Source organism: Apteryx mantelli, chromosome 3, assembly GCF_036417845.1.
Source record: "Apteryx mantelli isolate bAptMan1 chromosome 3, bAptMan1.hap1, whole genome shotgun sequence".
NCBI lineage: Eukaryota > Metazoa > Chordata > Aves > Apterygiformes > Apterygidae > Apteryx > Apteryx mantelli.
Window position 1 is genome coordinate 130,356,932 of NC_089980.1, and position 20,181 is coordinate 130,377,112.

Below are 20,181 nucleotides of genomic sequence, written 5' to 3' on the forward strand. Positions count from 1 at the left end.
GACTCTCTACAAGTACACCTATACTAGCAGACTAAATAAGGTGAGGACTCACACTCACGCACCAGCCACATGATTGTCCACCCTGTTAGACTTTTAGCCCATACCTGGCCCTGTTTTGGACTGGATGAACAACCAGTCTCCCATACAATGCTGGGGAAACAGTTAGTTTAGATACTGTCACCATGCTTGTGAAAGTAAGAGCATTTTTCTGTGAAATTCAAGTTGTGGTGTGTCACTGGGCTTCAGAGCCATAAAATGGTGCCTGGCACTCTTTATTAATTAAAATATCACTTAAGAGATTATAAGAACCAAATGTCTCCTGATTCCCTTTTTTTTCTTTATAAAATCTCAGCCTTTCATAAAGCTCTCAAACATATTATTTCCAGAATTAAAAAAAAAAAAAAAATCCAGTCCTGGCATAACTTCATGTACATGAATAGTCCCTCTGTTGGCACATGTTGGTCTCAGTGACTGCATCTGTGGTCCTAAAATGTAAAAGTGCATATGCTCAAGGACTATCCCACAACTATCCATACTATCAGATTATAAGTACAGCTGTAACAAGGTCTCGGTCCATGCCACCTAGCACTCAGTCAAACAATTTTTGGAAGTGGGTAAGAGAATTAAGTGAGCTGTGTGTGGCACCTTGTCATTACAGTGCGTGATCCTTGGTCCGTTTTATTTATTAGTATAGAAGTAGCCCATGGGTAGCTATACTGTCATAATATAGTCCTAAACTGACTCACATCCATACTGCTTAGGATTTACTGACTCTAGAGCAGACTGGCAGTGTCTAAACTACATATCACTTGGACCTGGGTCATCTCTGGACCCCAGCGGTTTTCAGTAATTTCAGTACCAAGTGTCAGAAATAACGTGAGGTTAGTGTTTCAGCCCAATAGCGTGATATATTTATAGCATGAAAGTAAAGTTCTCCTCTAGGGTGTTGCACAACGGTGGATATTTGAAGGTGCAAAGGCTGTGGGGACAGTATTGGAGGACAATGCAGGAAGGAGGGAACCAAACCTGATGCAATCTCATCCTCATCACATTTTAAGAGCAATATCTGGAGTCTGGAGTCAAAGATATCTTGGCTTTGTCTTGGAAAGAGTTAGAACAATTAAACAAGGTAAATTATTGGGGATCAGTGCCTGTGTTTGTTTCCTTGCTGTCTTTTATTTAGCAGTGTGGATTCACCCAGCATGGTCCCTATGACTGAAACACGTATACATGTTTTCAAGATTAGGAACATAGTGATTTATTATCTTTTCGCATGCAATTGCCTGTAGGATGAACAAGAACAGCTGCTTAGTGTCGAGAAGCAATAGAGAGTAGTTTGCTGGAGGGAAGGAAAGGAAGGAATTCCATAATTTGATTTGGTGGGGGAGCTTCTATCAGCAGAACGCAACTGGCCAAATGCAGGTTTATTCAGGAAATCTTTGTCTTACTGTGAAAAGTCTTATTGTCTCTTAATTACTACTACAAGTAGCCAAGTCCTTAATATTACATCTGTTCTGGAAGGCAGCAAACTCCACAGTCTTGCTGAGATGTTGTCTGTGTTCTGGCACAGATGATGCAGGACCATCCCCGAATAACAGCACCCTCTTCTGATCAGTCTTGCCGTTCCTGTTTTGTTTTTTTTTCTTTTTTTTTTTTCCTACTAGCCATCACTGCATCAGCTCACATTACAGTGGTTTCTATGATCCATCAGGCACCCAGCACAGTGTAGTGCACCACAGAATTATGTAGGAAATTAAACCCTTCCCGTAAGTATAGATTCCTTTCTTTTTTACTGAACAGAGTGAAGAATAAAAAGCAAGTTCACACACAAGCAGGTTTTATATTCATGGAAGTGCAGAAGAGAAAGAATGGAAAGAGATCCTGAGTCATCTGTGTTCCCTTGAACACGTAAATGTTTACCTCTCCTCCCTACTGCCTAAAGGTCTTTATCTTTACCTTCATCTCAGCTGAACAGATCATGTCTATTGGTTGGTAGTGCTGCTACAAAAATATTGTCAGTTGGCAAAATACACACAGTTGCCTTGCAAAGGACACTATTCAGGGAAATATATTATATTCAAAATCAGTTGCAGGCATCGACTTAGAACATATTGCATTTTAGGTGAAGCTTCCAATCAATGCTTCCAAATTTGCAACACCAAGCATTCAACAGTCAGTACATGTAAAAATTAAAGTTACATGTGCAACTGTGTCCTCTTGCAACGTTCTTTGGGTCTCCCTGTCTGCATTCGGTGCCTTTATAAATTGCCCATTTTAATAAGATGATCAGACCTGAGGTCTGAAACTTGCACTTGAGGTTACATATGCACGAACAGTTTCATTGCATAGACAACACAGTGAAGTGCTTAGACTTGTTAAGACTTGGCGGGTTCTTTTGACAGAACAGCATTGCTTCATCCTTGCTGTTCCACATTAGAGATCACTTTCCAGATTGTGTAACTGTGAGATGAGGTATAATAAGAAGTGAGAAAAGCACAGATTTAATAGAAAAATCTTAAAGAAAAAAAAGTAAAACTTGAACTTATGCTCTTGTCATTATCAGCCCAATCTCCCTTCCGTATGAACCCACAGTATTGTTTAAATGAGGAAAGAGCAGCTGGAAGGGGACCAGTTTTACATGATCCCATCTGGAGCTTCATCTTTGTGGCATACTTAAACGAGATGCTAGTTTGGTGCATGGGCAGGACTGATTGGATGCTAACGGATTTTAGCAGACAGCCTCTAGCAAGCTCTAGTGAGGAAAGCACAGATGGGGAATAGTGATTTTTGGCAGCTTATAATTCAGCCAAACCTGAATGGATTGAGAACATGAGGACAGTAAAAAGCATCTTCCTGACCCCAGGACTGTACTCCTGCCAAATCTCAAGTTCTTTTTGACAAAATGGAAGTATTCAATTATTTGAAAAACACCAAATACAAATACTTGTATTTCTTTTAAAAGTTGGAATAAGTATTATCCAGATTTTTTATACAATCTAAAGTTAGATAGTATTCTCCCAGTATAAAAGTATGTGAAATCTTACTATTCCAATCAAGTACCACATATTCCCTTAAGTAGCTCGATGCCTTCTCAGGAATTTGATGCCTTCCCAGAAATAACAAATAATTCAAATGCTAGATCTCATACAGAGGAACCAATCTAGCCTCACAATAGCTTGCAATGAGTCTTTATGAACCTCCTTTCATAATGCAAGGGCAGTGATTGCCAGCGAAAAAACTCATGTATGAATGCAAGACGGCCGGACAGAACAAATATAGCTGCATATGCTGTAGAGATGAGTGCCCAGTGGCTTTTTAAGAGTCTTCTATGTGAATACAAATTAAGCAAGTGAAAAGATCTTCCAGACAGGCATATTTTTCCTTATTAATAATTTTTTAAATTATATGAGAAACTTTAGGTCATAAATGACCCCTCTTTCCCTACTGTAAAAGGTTTGATACCCAAATAGACATGAAGAGAAAAGGAAGCATTATTAACTTCATATTACAGAGGGAGAAGATGCCTGATTCGAAGAGATCATGACAGCAACAACTCTGGTTAAAATAGACATAACTATTAAGATATTCAGCACTTCCAGACCAGTTCTTAAGTGATTTTTTTCTGAAATCTATAAGAAGTCAAACACTTGAAACCAGTTTCTCTGAATCCCTTATAAATAGCTTAATCATGATACCATCCATTTATTCTTTAACATTTTGCTTTTGCACTTCTTGAGATAGCAGAAATCGTTTTTACTTTAAAAAACAAAATGCATAAAGCAAAACCCATTTGTCTAATTACAACTCTGATCTCCCCTCCTTCTCCCACACATAATCCCCCCTAGAAAACTCTCATTTAATGGGCCATTCCAGTAAACCCTTATAGCTCAAAGATTGTTTTGTTTAATAGAACCCTGTAAGTGTTGAAATAGCAAAACTTGCAGCAAGGTTCCCTGAAAGCTGTGCAAACTAACAAGCTTAATGGATTTTTAATGATCCCTTTACAGACTTACACAAGGGCAATGGAGGGAGTGGTGGTGGGAGGTTATGCTTGTGCATAATTTTAAAAATATTTTGAATGCTCCACAACAGCATAAAGACCCAGCAGGACTATATTCTCATGGAAACTTGCATTAAGATGCTTCTAATTGAATAGAGCAGGTATTACACTCCTTTACCATGAGAGCAACTAATGTAATGCTCCTGAGAACAACACGGCACTCCTGTTGCATTAAGCATACCCATATGACTAGTAGATTATAACATAAAGCAATTGCAGGCCTGACATCTATGTCTAATCTGATAAAACCTCCAAATCACATATTTGTATGCAAATATGATGGTGAAAGCTGTTATGAGGTTAGGAAGCAACTACAGAATGAAAAGTTATGAGTTCAGGAAATCAAGAGTGGTTCTAAAAGAAAGGCAACTAAAAAAATAGAACTGGACTTTGCCATGCTGCCTTTTCATGAAAACCATGGAAGAGGAATATGGGGGATACATAATAGTTTGACAAACCTTTATTCTGGAGAGAACTTGGAAAATTTCATGCATATGTGGCATTAATTTATCCTTCTCTTGTTTTCAACTTTTTTTTTGGTAAAACAATGGGCTAAATTTTCCTTTCACCAAAATTATGTTAATTTAATAAGAAAATTACTTACTTGACTTCACTTCTGTTACACAGATGTAACTGATGGCAAAACGTGGTCCTCTGGGATGGTAAGGCCATCTGGGCTTAGGTGGTGAAAGCATTACCTTGATGGCAGGCAAATGGAATAGATCTTTTCCTGGTCTGCAGCCCTAGTTTTGTGATTATGCCTGGGGACTGTTCTATGCCAAAGCCCCAAATCTGAACACCTCCAGAATATCTGAAAACAAATGATATTTTCTCTTCTGTTGCAGTACTTTTTTAAAGATCTGAAGCTATGAAGCAATACCACCCTTAGTTTTCAAAGAAAAAAAGAATACCATATATTTTGCAAAACAGCTCTGCTCTTCCCCTGCAAATGAATGGTTTAAAACAACCATCACAAACTCAACAGTCCTCCACATTTTTTAGTAGAGTGCTCAGATAAGTGGGACTTCTGAGTTGAACAATCTATAGATTTGGTTTTGGAAACTCCCTTTCTTGTGTCCTAAACTTCCAAAAATCAAAGCTGGCATTATTCTGGTCCACTTTAATTTCCCCCAAAGCTACTTTCTATTATTTGGAAACATTTTATACTTTGACTTATACTTTAATTTACATAAAATGGGTTGCATTAGCTTTGTCTTTTTATCTGTATGTAGGTAAAGTATACATGCTGGGTATACTTCCTAAGGAGCAGGGTCTTGGCCATGTTTGGAAAACATTTTGTTCAGCAGTTACTCAAGTGTTGAAGAGGATGAAAAGTGGCTTTGTGCTTTCAATGTCTCAATTCGGTCTGATCAACCATATATAATGCAAGCCTCTGCAAAACATCATAGTCAAATCCAACTGTCTGCTCAGAGAAAATCTCTTAACAGTGCAATTGCACACAGTTTACAGATAACTGAAACTCAGTCTTTGTATTTCTAAACCTCAGGAAGGGAAAAAATTGCCAGGCCCTTTTAGCAATGTATTAAGTGCTTTTCATCAGCTCTAATACTATCCTCCTAAAGTTACAGACATGACAAAGCTGAAGCTCTCTTCTTTATTCAAGTGTATTGGCACTTTTTTTTTAATTCCTCCTCCTTCCTCCTACTCTAAGTGTACTAACAGTAGGTACCCAAGTCACCTCATATCATAGTAACAAGTACATGCTCAAATCCAGTGCTTTCAGAATGTTAAGAATAACTGGATTTTATTCTTCCTGTCATAGTGCTGGAAGTCTGTGAAAGAAGACAGACATGTCTGTAATTAGACCTTGTGTTCTCTTGAACAAAACTGCATACTCTACTTTTTTGGACACCTTTGTATAGCCAAGCTACCAAGCTGTTGCCTTAGCTATGTTAGGCATGGATTTTTTTGCAGTTAGTCAATCTAGGAGGTCTCAGTGTTCCACCAGCTAATTGGGGCATCTACAATGTAAGTTTCTCTGTCTGAACGTCTCACCCTTAGCTTGCATCACCTCAGAGCTAATCAATCAATTGAATTTAGAACACATCTCCTCCTAAAGCAGACAATGTTTTTTGACTAGAGGAATCACAACTTGAACTCCACAGACTGTATTGACTAGATCTGAACTGACTATAAGGGGGGTCTAGACAAACAGTTCAGATGAAGACATCTACACAATGCAACGGGTGAATCCCATCCCCGTGTTCTTTCATTGCATGATGGTGAATTCATGTTGTTGAGGCTTCAGTAATACTTATCATCCATCCGCAGAAATTAAAACCACAGAGCAACCATTTTGAATCAGACCAAAGGTCCATCTAGCCCAGAACTTTGTTGTCGGAAGTGACCAAAAATGGATGCTTGAGGAGAAGTATAAGAATAGAACAAGTGCATGTGATACATCCCCAGAGTATTCTCCCAGGCTCCACTTATCTGTAACTCAAGAACTTTCTGAACCAGTGGTGATTTCTTTGTATTTAAGAATCCCAGGGAATTTCTCTTCTATGGATTTGTCCAACTGCACCTTGAACATATATAAACTTCCTGCATCCTGTGACATGGATTTCCACAGCTTCACTACATTCACTTGAAGACCTCTTTGTCTTTTGTTTTGAACCTACCATTTTCTGTCTTCTTTTAATGTTCAACTTTTCTCAGTTTCTACCCTGGAATGGACAGTGAATAACTTATCTTCTCTATGCTGTTCAAAATTTTACAGATCTCAGCCACAGATCTCTATCGGTCCCCCCAGGCTGAAGAACTTATCTTCCAGCTTGCTTACTTAGCTGTTCCATGCTTTTGAGCAGCTTTGTTCCCATTTTGTGAACTTTGTAGAGTCTTGCTGTATGTTTTTGAAGGTGGCAAACCAGACCTTAAGGAGGACCTATATAGGGATATGCCACTATATAATGTCAGTATACATTATAATATTATTTGCATTAATAATTAACATTATATATTATCACAAATGTCATCATACATTCTCTGTTTTGCTGTGTATTCTATTCTTAATAATTCCTACCACTAAAGCTCTTTTTGACTACTAAGGAGAATGGAGCTGATATTTTCACAGAAAAAAAAAAAAAAAACTGTTACAATACCAAGATATCATTCCTGATTGGAATGATCAGTACACAGTTCCTCATTCCACATGTAAAGATTAAATTATTTTCCCCATGTGCGTGACTTTAAATTCATCTTTACTGAATTGGGTCTGCCATTGTAATGGCCAGATACTAAGTTCTGTAATGACTTTGTACAATTTTTTGCTTTGCTCTCTGGTACATTATTTCCATTTCACAAGGATCTACAGTCATAGTTATTTTACTCCAGAACAGCACCTCAGTCATTCCAAAGACCTCAGTGACATTAGTCATGCTTTTCTTCAAAACATCGTCTGTACAGACACACCATCCCATCAAAAATGCATTCTTCCTGTGAACCTTCTTCAGGTTCTCAGTACTACCCAAACTGCAGTGTGTAGCAACTCTGAACAAGTCTATGTAGCAAGCTGAAGAGAAAGCTTCAGAACAGGCTTAAATATACCAACCCCATAAACCATGCTTGAGCTCAAAACCTATATACCCTGGATACAGCAACTGGACTGTTCCATGTTCTGCCCTTCCGGTGCCTGATCTGCTCATGGCTGGTGATGGACAGCTGAGGAGGCCTTCAGGAGCTCCCTAGAAGCTTAGCCCTCCCTGCCGGAGGGCATGTTTACCCCTAAACAATCTGTTTAGTAGGTCTGAGGAAGAGTTACAACCCACATGTAACTGAATAACAGACAGAGCCAGGGTCTCCCAATGGGAATGTTAAATGTGAACTGTGCAAATTCATGCTGTTATGCTGAATGTATATACAGGAGATGAAAGGCTATATCTTTTTTTTCTGCTGTTAAGTATAATCATGTCATCAGCTCTTAAACTCATGAACTCTGGGATGTTTAAGTTCTGCCAGTTTTATTCTGGATCTTGCTGAGGTTTTTTTTTTTATTTCTTAGAAATTAACTCATCCTCAATTCCTTTGATCCCCTGAATTCCCAGTAAGTTCATTCCCTGATGAGACCAGAGGGTTAACTTTTCTCCACTCTAAAATGAGTATATACACACATACGCACGCAGTGTAAGTGTAATTTGTACCTTTTCCAATTCATCATTTACCCATATATTTAGTTTTCATGTTCCCTTTTGGGATTAAGTTTCCTAAGTGCAAAGTTTTAATCACAGGACTTGTGGCTTTTCATTCAGTGCCAGAAGCACTGTTTCTAATACCGATTTGGCTTGGCATCCAGAGGTGTGCTGCTCTGAGGGGAAGAAAAAATGATTGCTTTTCCATTAACATTGCCCAATGTAGTGCATATATTTGTAAACACTGGATGGGAGAATCGCTGCTTAGAAGACAGCTCCCCCCCCCCCCCCGCCACTCCACCATGCACAGAGCGGTAGAGTACAACTCTGTGCTCTTTTATCCAACTTAGAATTAATAAATGTTACATTTACTTTGAGGTTGATAGCCTAGTCATTTTCTGTTGCAATTTTATCCATCATTCCTTTGAAAAATCATCTGAACTAATGATGCTGCTGGCATCCTCTTTGTCCATGCTGTGCAAACTCTGCCTGCACTTGCAAACTCTCACAAAGCAATGTAATCTATTGTAGTCCTTGCATCTTTTCAATATCTTAGGCATTGTGCATCTCCAAATGCAAGCTACTGTGGATTTTGACTTTGAACTCTGCGTGATTTTCTGCCTTCAGTCTTTTTTTCTTTTCCCAAAGTATTTTGGACTCCTTTGCAGAATCTCAGCACTGCTAGAGTCTTGACTATCCTCTGCAGATTCAGCAGTAAGAGATTTTGCTGGGAAAATTCTAATTATTTTCTCAAGAGCCTGTTCTGAAACTTTCCAAGTTTGTCTGTGTATGTGTATGTCTGTGTACATGCATGTGTGTTTTGTTTAAAACATCATCCTGCCTCACGTCTCTTATCAGGCTTATTTAACCTTCCCCCATAAAAATGAGAAGGCTGGTTCTTCCTCTCAGATCAGTCAGAAGCTCATCTCAGCTTCCTTTCCATTTTTGTCCACTCTGAAAATGTCATTCATTTCATTTTTACATGGGTATCAGTAGTCTTCAGATTTCTATAAAAAACCTATAAAGTCACCTTTGCATAACTAAACTAAAAATTGCTAAAATTGTGAGTGTTCCAGACCAGGCTATTTTAAGAAATAAAATTACCTTATGGCTGTCTTTCTCTTGTCTAGTGTTCATTCATTGTAGAATGACTTGACTTTTTAATATTAAAATTGGGGTTCTTTTGTAGTAAAACATGCATTTTTGTTGCCATTTCTCAGTTGACCTGTACATTTCCACTGTTTGAGGCTTGATGAGTGTTTAGTTACTTGGTTCTTCAGAATATTTCCTCAACCCTCTTTTTTCCTGAGGTGTCACTCAACAGAGAAACTAAAAGAAGGGTTGTGCCAGAGAAACACTGACCCTAGACGTTTCTCTGGGATGAGATGGCCTGGAAAAGGAGCAAATATTCTGGACCTTTGAATTCTAGTTCCTCATATGTCCAATTTCCATGAACGTCAGTTCACTCTTGGGTATTCTTCTGAACCCAGCAAATTATTTCTTCCAAGAAGAAACCAAGTCATGCTGACAAGATCACTCTGACATTTACTCCAAATAGACAGGATGGACATTGTTTTTTCCACCAAGGACAGTCTTCTAACATCAGCTGAGCCAGTCCTGTGTCCTCAGTTTCTTCCCCAGGCCCTTGTAACAGAGCACAAAGCACACAAAACACCCTTACAACATAATGCTACAAAAACACTGCTCTGATGAGCTGACATAACCTCTTCATTATTTTTGTCCCTTTGAACAGAAACAAACAAATAAACAGAGCCCAGGAAATAATTAGAATGTTTCAGAGCCAGAAGAAACCCAAAGAGCTCCAAGGGACACCAAGAACAACTGTCACGTGACAGGGACATGACAAGTTTCCTCTGGAGGGTGCTAACACTGAGCAGTGAGGACACGAGCCAGCCCACACCAGCTGCCCCAAGGGCTCTGGGTCTCTCTCTGGTGCTCTCAGAGATGACGACAGTGACGTCGCTTCAACACATGCCCGTGAGCAACATAGCAAGAAGTTGCTCATCCACAGAAGAGAGAAGGAGAGAAGGGCAGAATTATGTTTCCCTACTGTCTGAATTTTATGTGACACTGCGTGGAAACACCTTATGTGTATAGATTATGCACCTACAACTAACTTTTATATTGTTTCTGGATATCTGAATTTTCATTTGTGAAGTTGGTAGTGTTGCAGTTTCAACGTGTAAAGCTGTCTTGAAATTCTGTTATTACCAAAAACGGTTATTTAGTTTTCAAACCAGTCTACTGCCCAGAGTAATACTGGAGCAATCCTTTCAATAAGCAGAAGCTTGTTCAGATTTAACCCAAATTTAATATTCACCTCAACTCTAGGAGCACAGCCTGTGAAGCTGCCAGCAAAAGGAAAATGACTTAAATATTAGAAATGATTAATGTCCAGAATTGTTAATTCTCTTTGTTTTCTGCATTCATGCTATCTTTATGTATGGATCAAGGTCAAAATGACTTCTACTAGAAAATTTATATTAATATTTAGTAAAAAAAAATGTGTGTGTGGGGGGGAAACAAGTCATTTAGGTGACTCTTGTTTTTGTTCTCTCTAAAATATGAGTATTTTCAGAAATCTTGATTTTTTACCCAGATCAGCAGAGGAAAAATACTGAAATCTCAAAGTTCTTCTGGGATAGTACAAGAATTTCTTATCTATCCCTAAAGCTAAGTGTGACTCTTTACCAAATGTAGATATTCATATCTAATTTAGTCACACTAGCTTTCTGTTATAATCGATAGAGATAATAAGGCACTGCCAAGGTAAAATTCATTTCATCCTAAAGTAGTTGTCTACATTTGGTCAAATTATTTGTGCCTTAAAAATGTTTAAATCTCTTCACTGACCACAGGAAACACTGACTGACGTGCTCAGAGGTAGCCATCTGTAGTATAGCTGTATAAAGGCAGGGGAAACAAATCTAACCTTGGGCCCTGACTTCTCATACTGGACTTCCTATATAGCATAAATAGAAACATCACTAGATTGAGGAAAACAAACTGAGTGACTCTATCAAGGCAAATACAGGGAACAAAGTAGGTTGTTAGACAACTTTTACCCATTATTACAACTACTTATTTCTCAAAGACAATGTTGAAAATGATCAATTGAACTGATTTTATATTTTTTTAGCTCCTTTTCTTTAGGCCAAATTATAAACTTCTTTTCAGTGAAATACATATACTTCACTTTAGAAAATAATTCAAAAATTTAGCCAGTTATGAATTAAGAGCCTATTCTACTGAGGCACTAAAAGAGATTTTTTTCAGTAAGGACCTTAGGATCAGGAATAAATGATGCAACACATACATGCTAATAGAAATTTGAATCACTCTAAGCAGCACAATTTGCTTCTTATCTAAACCATACAGCACATATTAAGCAAAAAGGTATATAGGGCTTTTATTGCATATATATTATCAAAATCGTGAAGAAGGTTCAAAACTATTCAGAAAGGAATAAAAAGTCTCCCTTAGAGCTATGTTCCACAAGCATCTTCTTCAAGCAATGGGAAGAATATTTGTTTCCTATGCTGAATAAATCAATATATTTCAGATGCTGTATGGAAGAATAGTTTAAATAGACATGACTGTAGTTAAAGGTCTTCCACAACACCCTTAACCCCCAAAATCTGGCCTGTTTTGAAAATATCTGTTTTGCAGAAAGATCTAGCAAGCATGCTCTTGACCTGCATTGTGGAACTTGTACTCCTAATCCCAGAGCTTTCTCAGTTGCCTACGGTAACAATCAGTATACCAGACTAAAGAGAATGACTATTGAGAAGATTGTTAGCAGAAATGGTGATTTGCAATTGTTATACATAAGTGCAAGTGGTCATGCAGTTAGCTGTTTGTGTTTGTCTGGATGACTTCCTGGGAAAACTGAATGCCTCATCAAGCTTGTCATTAAAAAGTGTTTGCTAAAAGGGCCGTTACACTGTGAGGATCACCAAAACACATTGAACTTACATCCCATCCAACTCATGGCTAAAGACAGGGCAGAGACAGTTCAGAATAGCCTGTGGAGCCTTAACGTTACTTTGTTATTTTCCTTTTACAGTTTTCCTTTTACAGAGAAATCTCCAGGTGACCATTCAGAGAATCTTTCTGGGTTTTTGTTTGTTTGTTTGTTTGCTCTTTTATTACCTGGACAGTGAAGGCTTCTGGAGTAGAGTTTATAAACCAAAAAGCTAAAAGGAAGGACTTAATACGTGGTGGATTTACATGCTTGTGTAATCCCAAAAGGAATATGGACACACTGTCCAAGCGTGCTGGGATGGGATTAAGAAACAAAGCCCACCTGGAGTTGAATCTGAGTGAGGGACATTAAGGGCAACAAGAAAGGCTTCTACACGTACATAAGTAGCAAAAGGAAGACTAAGGAAAATTTGGGCCAACTGCAGAATGAGGCAGGTTGGAAAAGGCTGAGGTACTCAATGCCTTCTTCTCCTCAGTCTTTACTGAAAAGACTCCTTCCTGGGATTCAGGAATCCCCAGCCCCTGAGACCAGAGGGAAAGTCTGGAGCAAAGAAGACTTACTCCTGGTGGAGGAGAAACAGGTTGGGGAACATTTAAACAAACTGGACATATGCAAGTACATGAGACCTGATGGGATGCACCTATTGAGTCCTGGAGGAGCTGGCTGATGTCATTGTGAGGCCACTCTAGATTATCTTTGAAACATTGTGGCAAGCAGGATAGGTTCCTGAAGACCAAAAAAAAGCAAAAGTCACTCCTATCTTCAAGAAGGGAATGACAGAGGATCTGGGGAACTACAGGTTGGTCTGCCTCACCTTAAAGGTGAGGTTCACCCTGGGAAGGTGATGGATCATGGATCATGGATATTAGACACACGAAGGATGGAAAGGTGATTGGGAGTAGTGAGAATAGTTTTACAAAGGCGAGACCGTGTTTAACCAAGCAGAGAAGGACCTGAGGGTCCTGGTGGACGACAAGTTGAACATGAGCCAGCAGTGTGCCCTTGCAGCAAAGGCCAACAATATCTTGGGCTGCATTAAGAAGAGCATTGCCAGCAGGTCAAGGAAGACGACCCTTCCCCTCTGCTCAGCTCTGGTGAGGCCACATCTAGAGTGTTGGGTCCAGTGCTGGATTCCCTAGTACGAGAAAGATATGGACATGCTGGAGCAAGTCCAGCAAAAGGCCACAAAGGTGATGAAGGGACTGGAGAATCTCTCATGTGAGGAAAGGCTGAGAGAGCTGGGACTGTTTAGCCTGGAGGAGAAAAGGCTCAGAGGGATTTTATCAATGTGTATAAATATCTGATGGGAGGGTATAAGGAGGATGGAGCCAGGCTCTTTTGAGTGGTGCTCAGTGACAGGACAAGAGGCAATGGGTACAAACTGAAAGAGTGGAAAGTCCACTTCAACACAAGAAAACACTTCTTCACTGTGGGGGTGATCAAACACTGGAACAGGTTATGCAGAGAGGTTGAAGGCTCCATCCTTGGAGATATTCAAAATCTGCCCAGACATGGTTTTGGGCAACCTACTGTAGCTGACCCTGCTCTGAGCAGAGGGTTTGGACCAGATGATCTCCATAGCCCCATGCAGCCCCAACTATCCTGTGATTCTGTGGGCGTTTATCAGAGGGAAAAACGCATATGTAGCAGAATTCTGCCAAACATTCACAGCAGAGTTTTATATTCTCTTTCCCCTGTTCTGACTGGGTACAGAAAGCTCAGATGAGTGTGATGGATAATGTCAGGGCGCTGTGAGGGCTGGCTGCTCCTTCTGGGCTGGGGATCTAGGAGCTGAGGAGAACCCAGCACCTGCCATGCCCTCGCTGATGGGGCACAGTCCCCTGGGGGCTGAACACAGCGAACAGAGCCGGGGGCAGTAACCGGGCACATTGACAGTCCCAGACACAGCAAGCAGTGAAGCAGGTCCAGGGCCTATCCGGGAAGCCCAATCAGGAGCAAAAGGTGACCAGGGCTAAGCTGAAATGGGGCCTGAGGGCCCATGGGCAGAGGGTGTGGGTGGAGGCCTCAGGTGAGGCTGATCAGGTCCAGAAAGACCTACTGGTGCCCTCAGGGCCCTGACAGACAGTCATACACTTTCTTTCCATAAAAAAAAAAAAAAAAGGTGAGAGCAGGTATATGACAGATCATTTGTTTTGCTATTGATCTAAACATTTTTCAAACTTTATTTTTCTGATATTTTTGAAAACATCTGCCACCCACAAAATGTGTTTTCTTGCACAGGGTGTTATTGATCTGTCTTGTAATAGCATTAGTCAGACCAAAAATGGGCAGATACCTCCTCATATTGAGATACCATGTGAAACAAAACAAGACATGCATGACTGACTGCTTAAAGTCAATGAAGTGTTATTTTTGACCTGTTTGGGAGCAGAGGTGGACATTTCTGGAAGCAGAGGCAGGATTTCAGGGTGCTCTGCAAGCAGAACAGTTATGCGTTCTGGTGAGCGACCCATTTTGTAAGCACACACTGAATGGATAAACATACACATTAATGCTTTCTAAAACTAGAAGTATTTAACAGACTCAGTGATGCAGAAGAATGCTCTAACCTGATTAGTCATAACATTTCGATATAGACTAAACTTTGAACATAAAAGTAATAATTTTTGATGTAACAAGGCTATTCATGTGCTCTGTTCTCTCCCCACTCCCACCCCCTCTTCACTATCTTCTTTTTATACAGAAACTCTGGAAATCTTTCTAAAATAATCAAATTTATTGTTTAAACTAACTGAAAATAAATTGAATAGAGAAAAACAAATTATGAAGCTCTCATTTCACATATGGCTCTCCCTTTGCTTTCAGACTTAGCAAGATATCAAAAATCTAAAAGTCCTAAGATCCACAAACGAGCTAAGACTTTGGCGCCTGGGGTCTGTGACTCCCCAGCTCCCACTTCTGTTACAGGATTTTTAGAAACTGATCCCACTTTCATCCAAAAAGAAGGTTTCCATTCAAAACAGATGAGGAAACTCACAATTTTTAGCACTCCCATAGACAAAAGAAGTGATAACCAGAGACGTTTCCATCAGAAAGTTTTGCTGGAAGTTCTGACACATTCCCTCAAACTCCTTCCAAATTGGAAACTGGATAGCTTCATAAAGAGACAGAACTTGAAATCATGGGAAGCCATGAGTCTGGGAACTTTTGAACCACAACGTTCAAGGCTTATATCCCCAAGCCCTCGTTATCCATCTAATTGGAGATGGGACAGCCTGCAATCCACAGCTCAAATTATAAGGCAAAGTTAGTGTCAGTCACCACTCTCACATCTTTTCTTTTTACCCTTCCTAGTGATTACAGCTCCTCTCAGACCTAAACAAAGCCTTGCTACAGACTTCTGTACATTTTATTCCCATTTCTCTCCCTGTTTTGCACTCCTTTCAATGCCTCATGCATCTAACCCTTTACTTCTCAAGTTTTTAAAGCTTTCACCCCATTTTCAGGAACAAGAGTGGGATAGAGGGAAAAGAAATGCCCTGAATGGCCCTTTCATCACCCTCTCCTCTTGTGAGTATTGGCTGATAAGGAGAGGTCAGAAGAGGTTTTCCTCTTTTCTGAAGCAGCCCTTATTTGCTCTTCTTCTCCAGAAGGTGGCCAAAAGGAAAAAAAATAAATAAAAATAAAACAGCCAACAAAATCATCCTTACAGTTAGAAAGCCTTTCCTAATATCTAACACAAAATGCATTTCCTGCCTCACTCCCCTGCAAATTAAACAAATTACTTTCTGTATCCTAAACCCAGTAGACCTGGAGAACAATTGATCTCTGCAACCTTTTACATATTTAAAGTCTGTTCTCACGTGCCTCTCTCACACTCTACTCTCTTTCTCTTACCCCTTTCTCTTTTTTCTAGAATAAGCAAATCGAATTATTAGAACTTTCCCTCAGAGGTGATGTTTTCCAGCCTCTAATCATTTTTGCAGGTCTCCTTTGGATTCTCTCCAATTTATCTTCATCTTTCTTGAAATGGACATAGTACCCTGGGTGCAGTGTTCTCTAGTACCAGATAGAGAACAATAATTACCTTGGTTGTCTTACCTTCAACACTACTGTTATTATATTGCAGAAGGATATTTGCCTTGTTTGCAACATCTAATTGTTGACTTGTATTCAGCTTGCAGTCCATTTTAGCTCCCAGATGCTTTTCAGCAGTGGTATTGCCTAGTCAGCTATTCTTTATTTTGTATGTGTTTAATTGATTTCTTTTTCCTAAGCATAGTATTTCACCTTAGCTTTTTGTTGAATCTCATTCTGTTAATTTTGAACCAATTCTCCAGTTGATTAAGATCATTTTAATTGTTAATGCCGTGCTCCATCCAGCTTAAAGCATTCTCACTTTGTCATCAGAAAATGTCATAAGTGAGTATTCACTTCCTTCACCTATGTAATTAATGAAAATATTCAGCATATTTTTCTTCTACTACTTATATTGATTTAACATAAAAGGATTTAATCTAGACTTTTTTTGTGTTCATGACCTACGTCAGAGCATTGAACGTCTTCCTGATGTCAAAATTGATATAGTCCCTTGGAATGCTTTGACTTTGATGAACTGACAAAATAATAATAATAAAAAAATGACATTTATCCTAGAAACACTAGTAAGAATATAAAAATCTAAAGATGGAGCCTATACTAAGAGAAAACCTGGGCAACATCTTTACCATATAACTAAAAATCCAATCTGTCACCCAGCAACTATTTTATACTCAACTAGCAAAGTTCATGGATGGTATTCAGTATGCCTATTATAGGCACCTAATGGACCATCGCTCCTAAAGTACCATGGCTTCCTATAAAGTTAATGGAAAAGATAGGTGTCTCTGAAGGCTTCTAAAAGAAAATACAGTCCACCTAAGTTAGGTACCTTGGTTAGGCAGTTTAGATCCCATCTTTATATGATTTTCCAAATGGAAAATAATTTCATATCTCTTCCCTTAGAAAATCACGTCTCCACTTATAGCTGTACTGTATTGGGGGAGAACTGAACTAACAGAAGATCAAATTACATGATAAACCTATCCGGTAAGGAAGTGATACAATTCAGACAAAAATATCAAGCAATCTTTCAAAACAATGCATATTGGGGAGAACGAATACAGGATTCTCAGGGGTGACTGTGTCACAGCTGCACAGTAACTGGGGTTCAACCTGCACCAAGCACCTCCAGAAACAGAGAGCTTGATTTAACACAAACATCCTGACTAGACTCTCTCTACCCCCTAGCTAACAAATTCCCATCTTGTTATGTGGGTTTACCAGACTGGACTCATCTGCTTGGGTCATCTTTGCACCATGCTCAGTTTCACACTGTGTATGTGTCCTAAAAATCTAACAGTCTGTCCCCACACAGGACCAACGCTCATCAGGCTTACTTTTGTCTTGACTAATTTTGGCTGCTTGGAGTTTTCTTTCACCTTGCTTGGCTGTAACAGCAATTTTTCTAATGACCAGTTGGATACGCCTGGTTTTACTTTTGCTTATCTTTGCATGATATAACCATAATTTTTATATAGCTAGTAGTAACAAGTAGTTATTCTGTGTAGAATGAAATACTTATGGCTTTAATAAAACAGTGTCATATATAGGAATATAATCCTAGTACAACAGCTAAGGCTTTGAAAACAGGGGCGAAGGATGTGGTGTAGAGGAATGGGATGAAAACAAAAAGTGGCTCAGGCTCACACTGGAGATGCCAGGGCTATGGTTAGATAAAGAAATGCAGACCTGGGAGCTGAGCAAAACCAGATTTATGGGTGACAAAGAGAACAAAGAACAGATATTTAACATATGTAAAATGTATGCGCCATATGTAGTAAATTTGGACTTACAGGCCAGTGAAGAAAAATGTATTAGCAAACATACAAATATGACCTCCAGTGGATCCTAGAGTGAGGAGGTAGAAACCATCAACATCTATATCATCCTTTTCCAAGGAAAGGACTCAGGATGCTGATGACTTGCCATACTCCACTTCCCGACTGAAACTGTAGACCTTAGGACCCAGAGCAGCAGCAGAGGGGTGAGCAGATAAAAGGACTAGATACTAGGAAGTGTATGCATAACAGTTATAACTTTTTTTTCCACAATAGTATTATGTTCTCTATTTTCTTTTGTCTTTCTTTCTTTCTGCAAAAATTACATCTGAACTAATAATAATTCTTTGATTAGACTGTTAAGATTTCAATTACAGTAATAATAAATTATTGGCTTTAAATATAATGTTTCCTTTTCTGCTCATAAGAAGATTTTGAGTGCAACTCTAACAATTAAACTGTAGGGGCCTTTGATGACCGGTGCTCAAGCCCATGCCCTCGACATGTTTAGGTTACTAGTGAAGTTGTCTGAACGGCCAGCCCAGATCATGCCACCAGGTTTTGCTATCAGAAATCTGGATTTTCCAGTCTGAGTCTCCATGCTCCCTTACCTAGAACATAAATGCAAGTCATCGATAGGTTGGCGCACAGAGGTGGGTGGACGTCCTCCCACGGAGACTCCATCTCTGCAGTAATTACCTTGGCTGCTCTTGCATATGTGGCTGTTGGAAAGCTGCAGACCCTGGTCTGCCAGCCAAATTAATCTGCTTAGGAGATGGGGAGCTAGAAGTACCAGTTATGTTCAGCCTTGGGACAAAGCATATGCCATGTGACATGAAATCTATCAAAAGCCTATCTGCAGAGCTTTAAGAATGCTATATCTTCCAAGCTGATTTAGGCATAGCAATAATAAGTAACCACTAAAGGGAGACAGTCGTACCTGTCAGCCCAAGAGCCCCTAAGGAATTCTATCAGTTACAACTCTTCATTGCAGGCAAACTATGAGGGGATTTTTGTTTGTTTTTTGTTTCCCTCATCCCCAAGGAAGTTGCGAGCTGTGGGTATCTCACCAACAAGAGATGCATCTCCAAGCCCCAGTTCCAAAGCATGGAAGCAGTAAGATTTCTCAAACACTGAGAGGCTTTTTCAGTATGACTAGAACAGTCAATTTACCATTGACATCTTTCTCGGACACGTCTGAATAGGTCTGGCAAAACAGATCAGCTTGAGGGAATCATCAGGAACAAGAAATTTTTGTCTGAGTTGTTAGAGCCTGATAAAGTTATGAGTAGCTGAAAACCTAATAGAAAGAGTCAGGCTACACCAGTCCTAAATATACTACCTCAGTAAAATCCAAAAAGAAAAATATTCTGTGGATCTGAGCAATGACTGCCCTTAATTTTTTTCCAAGGTCAATCATTGTTGATAGTGCAAAAGAGAGTCTGTAGATTATGTTCACGTTGGGCTCAATACATCAAGGCCTAAGTAAGTCCTTGTTGCTTTATAGAGCTGAACAAGAGGAATCACCTTAGTTAACTTAGACTTGATACCTAAATCTGACATGTCTGAAACCACTTACCTAGTCTTCTTATATGATCAGAAAGAGAAAGGAACCTCCATAGAGCAGTCCATCTTATCCCAGTGACTGGTGCTGCCAAATAACAAATTTTACTTCTCTCTATTAAATGTGAGGGAAAACTAGATGGCAAATTTGGGTTATATGCTCCATTTCTTATCCAAGGCTTTTATATGTTTAATAACCAAAAGCATTCTTTGATGAAAGGTAAGTGGGATGAACTTCAGCCATACTGCATACTGCACTGTGGTCCTAATTCTGGCAGCAGTCATCTAGCATTATTGCATAATAATTAAATATTTGTAGAATACATTATAAATGATTTTTTTTTAATTCTAAGTTAAGAATAAAGTCAAACAGCAAAAACAATCTCCCTTCAATAAGGTAAGAAAAAAAAAGTTTTCTTTGCTAACAAGCAAACTCAAAAATGAAGTGATGAAATGAGGCTCTGAAAGGGGAATTTTTAGCATAGAAAGTTTTGGATAAAAATAGAAAATCAAGTCTTTCATACATTCTTCATATGTGGTTATTATCTTGTAAAGCACAGAAAA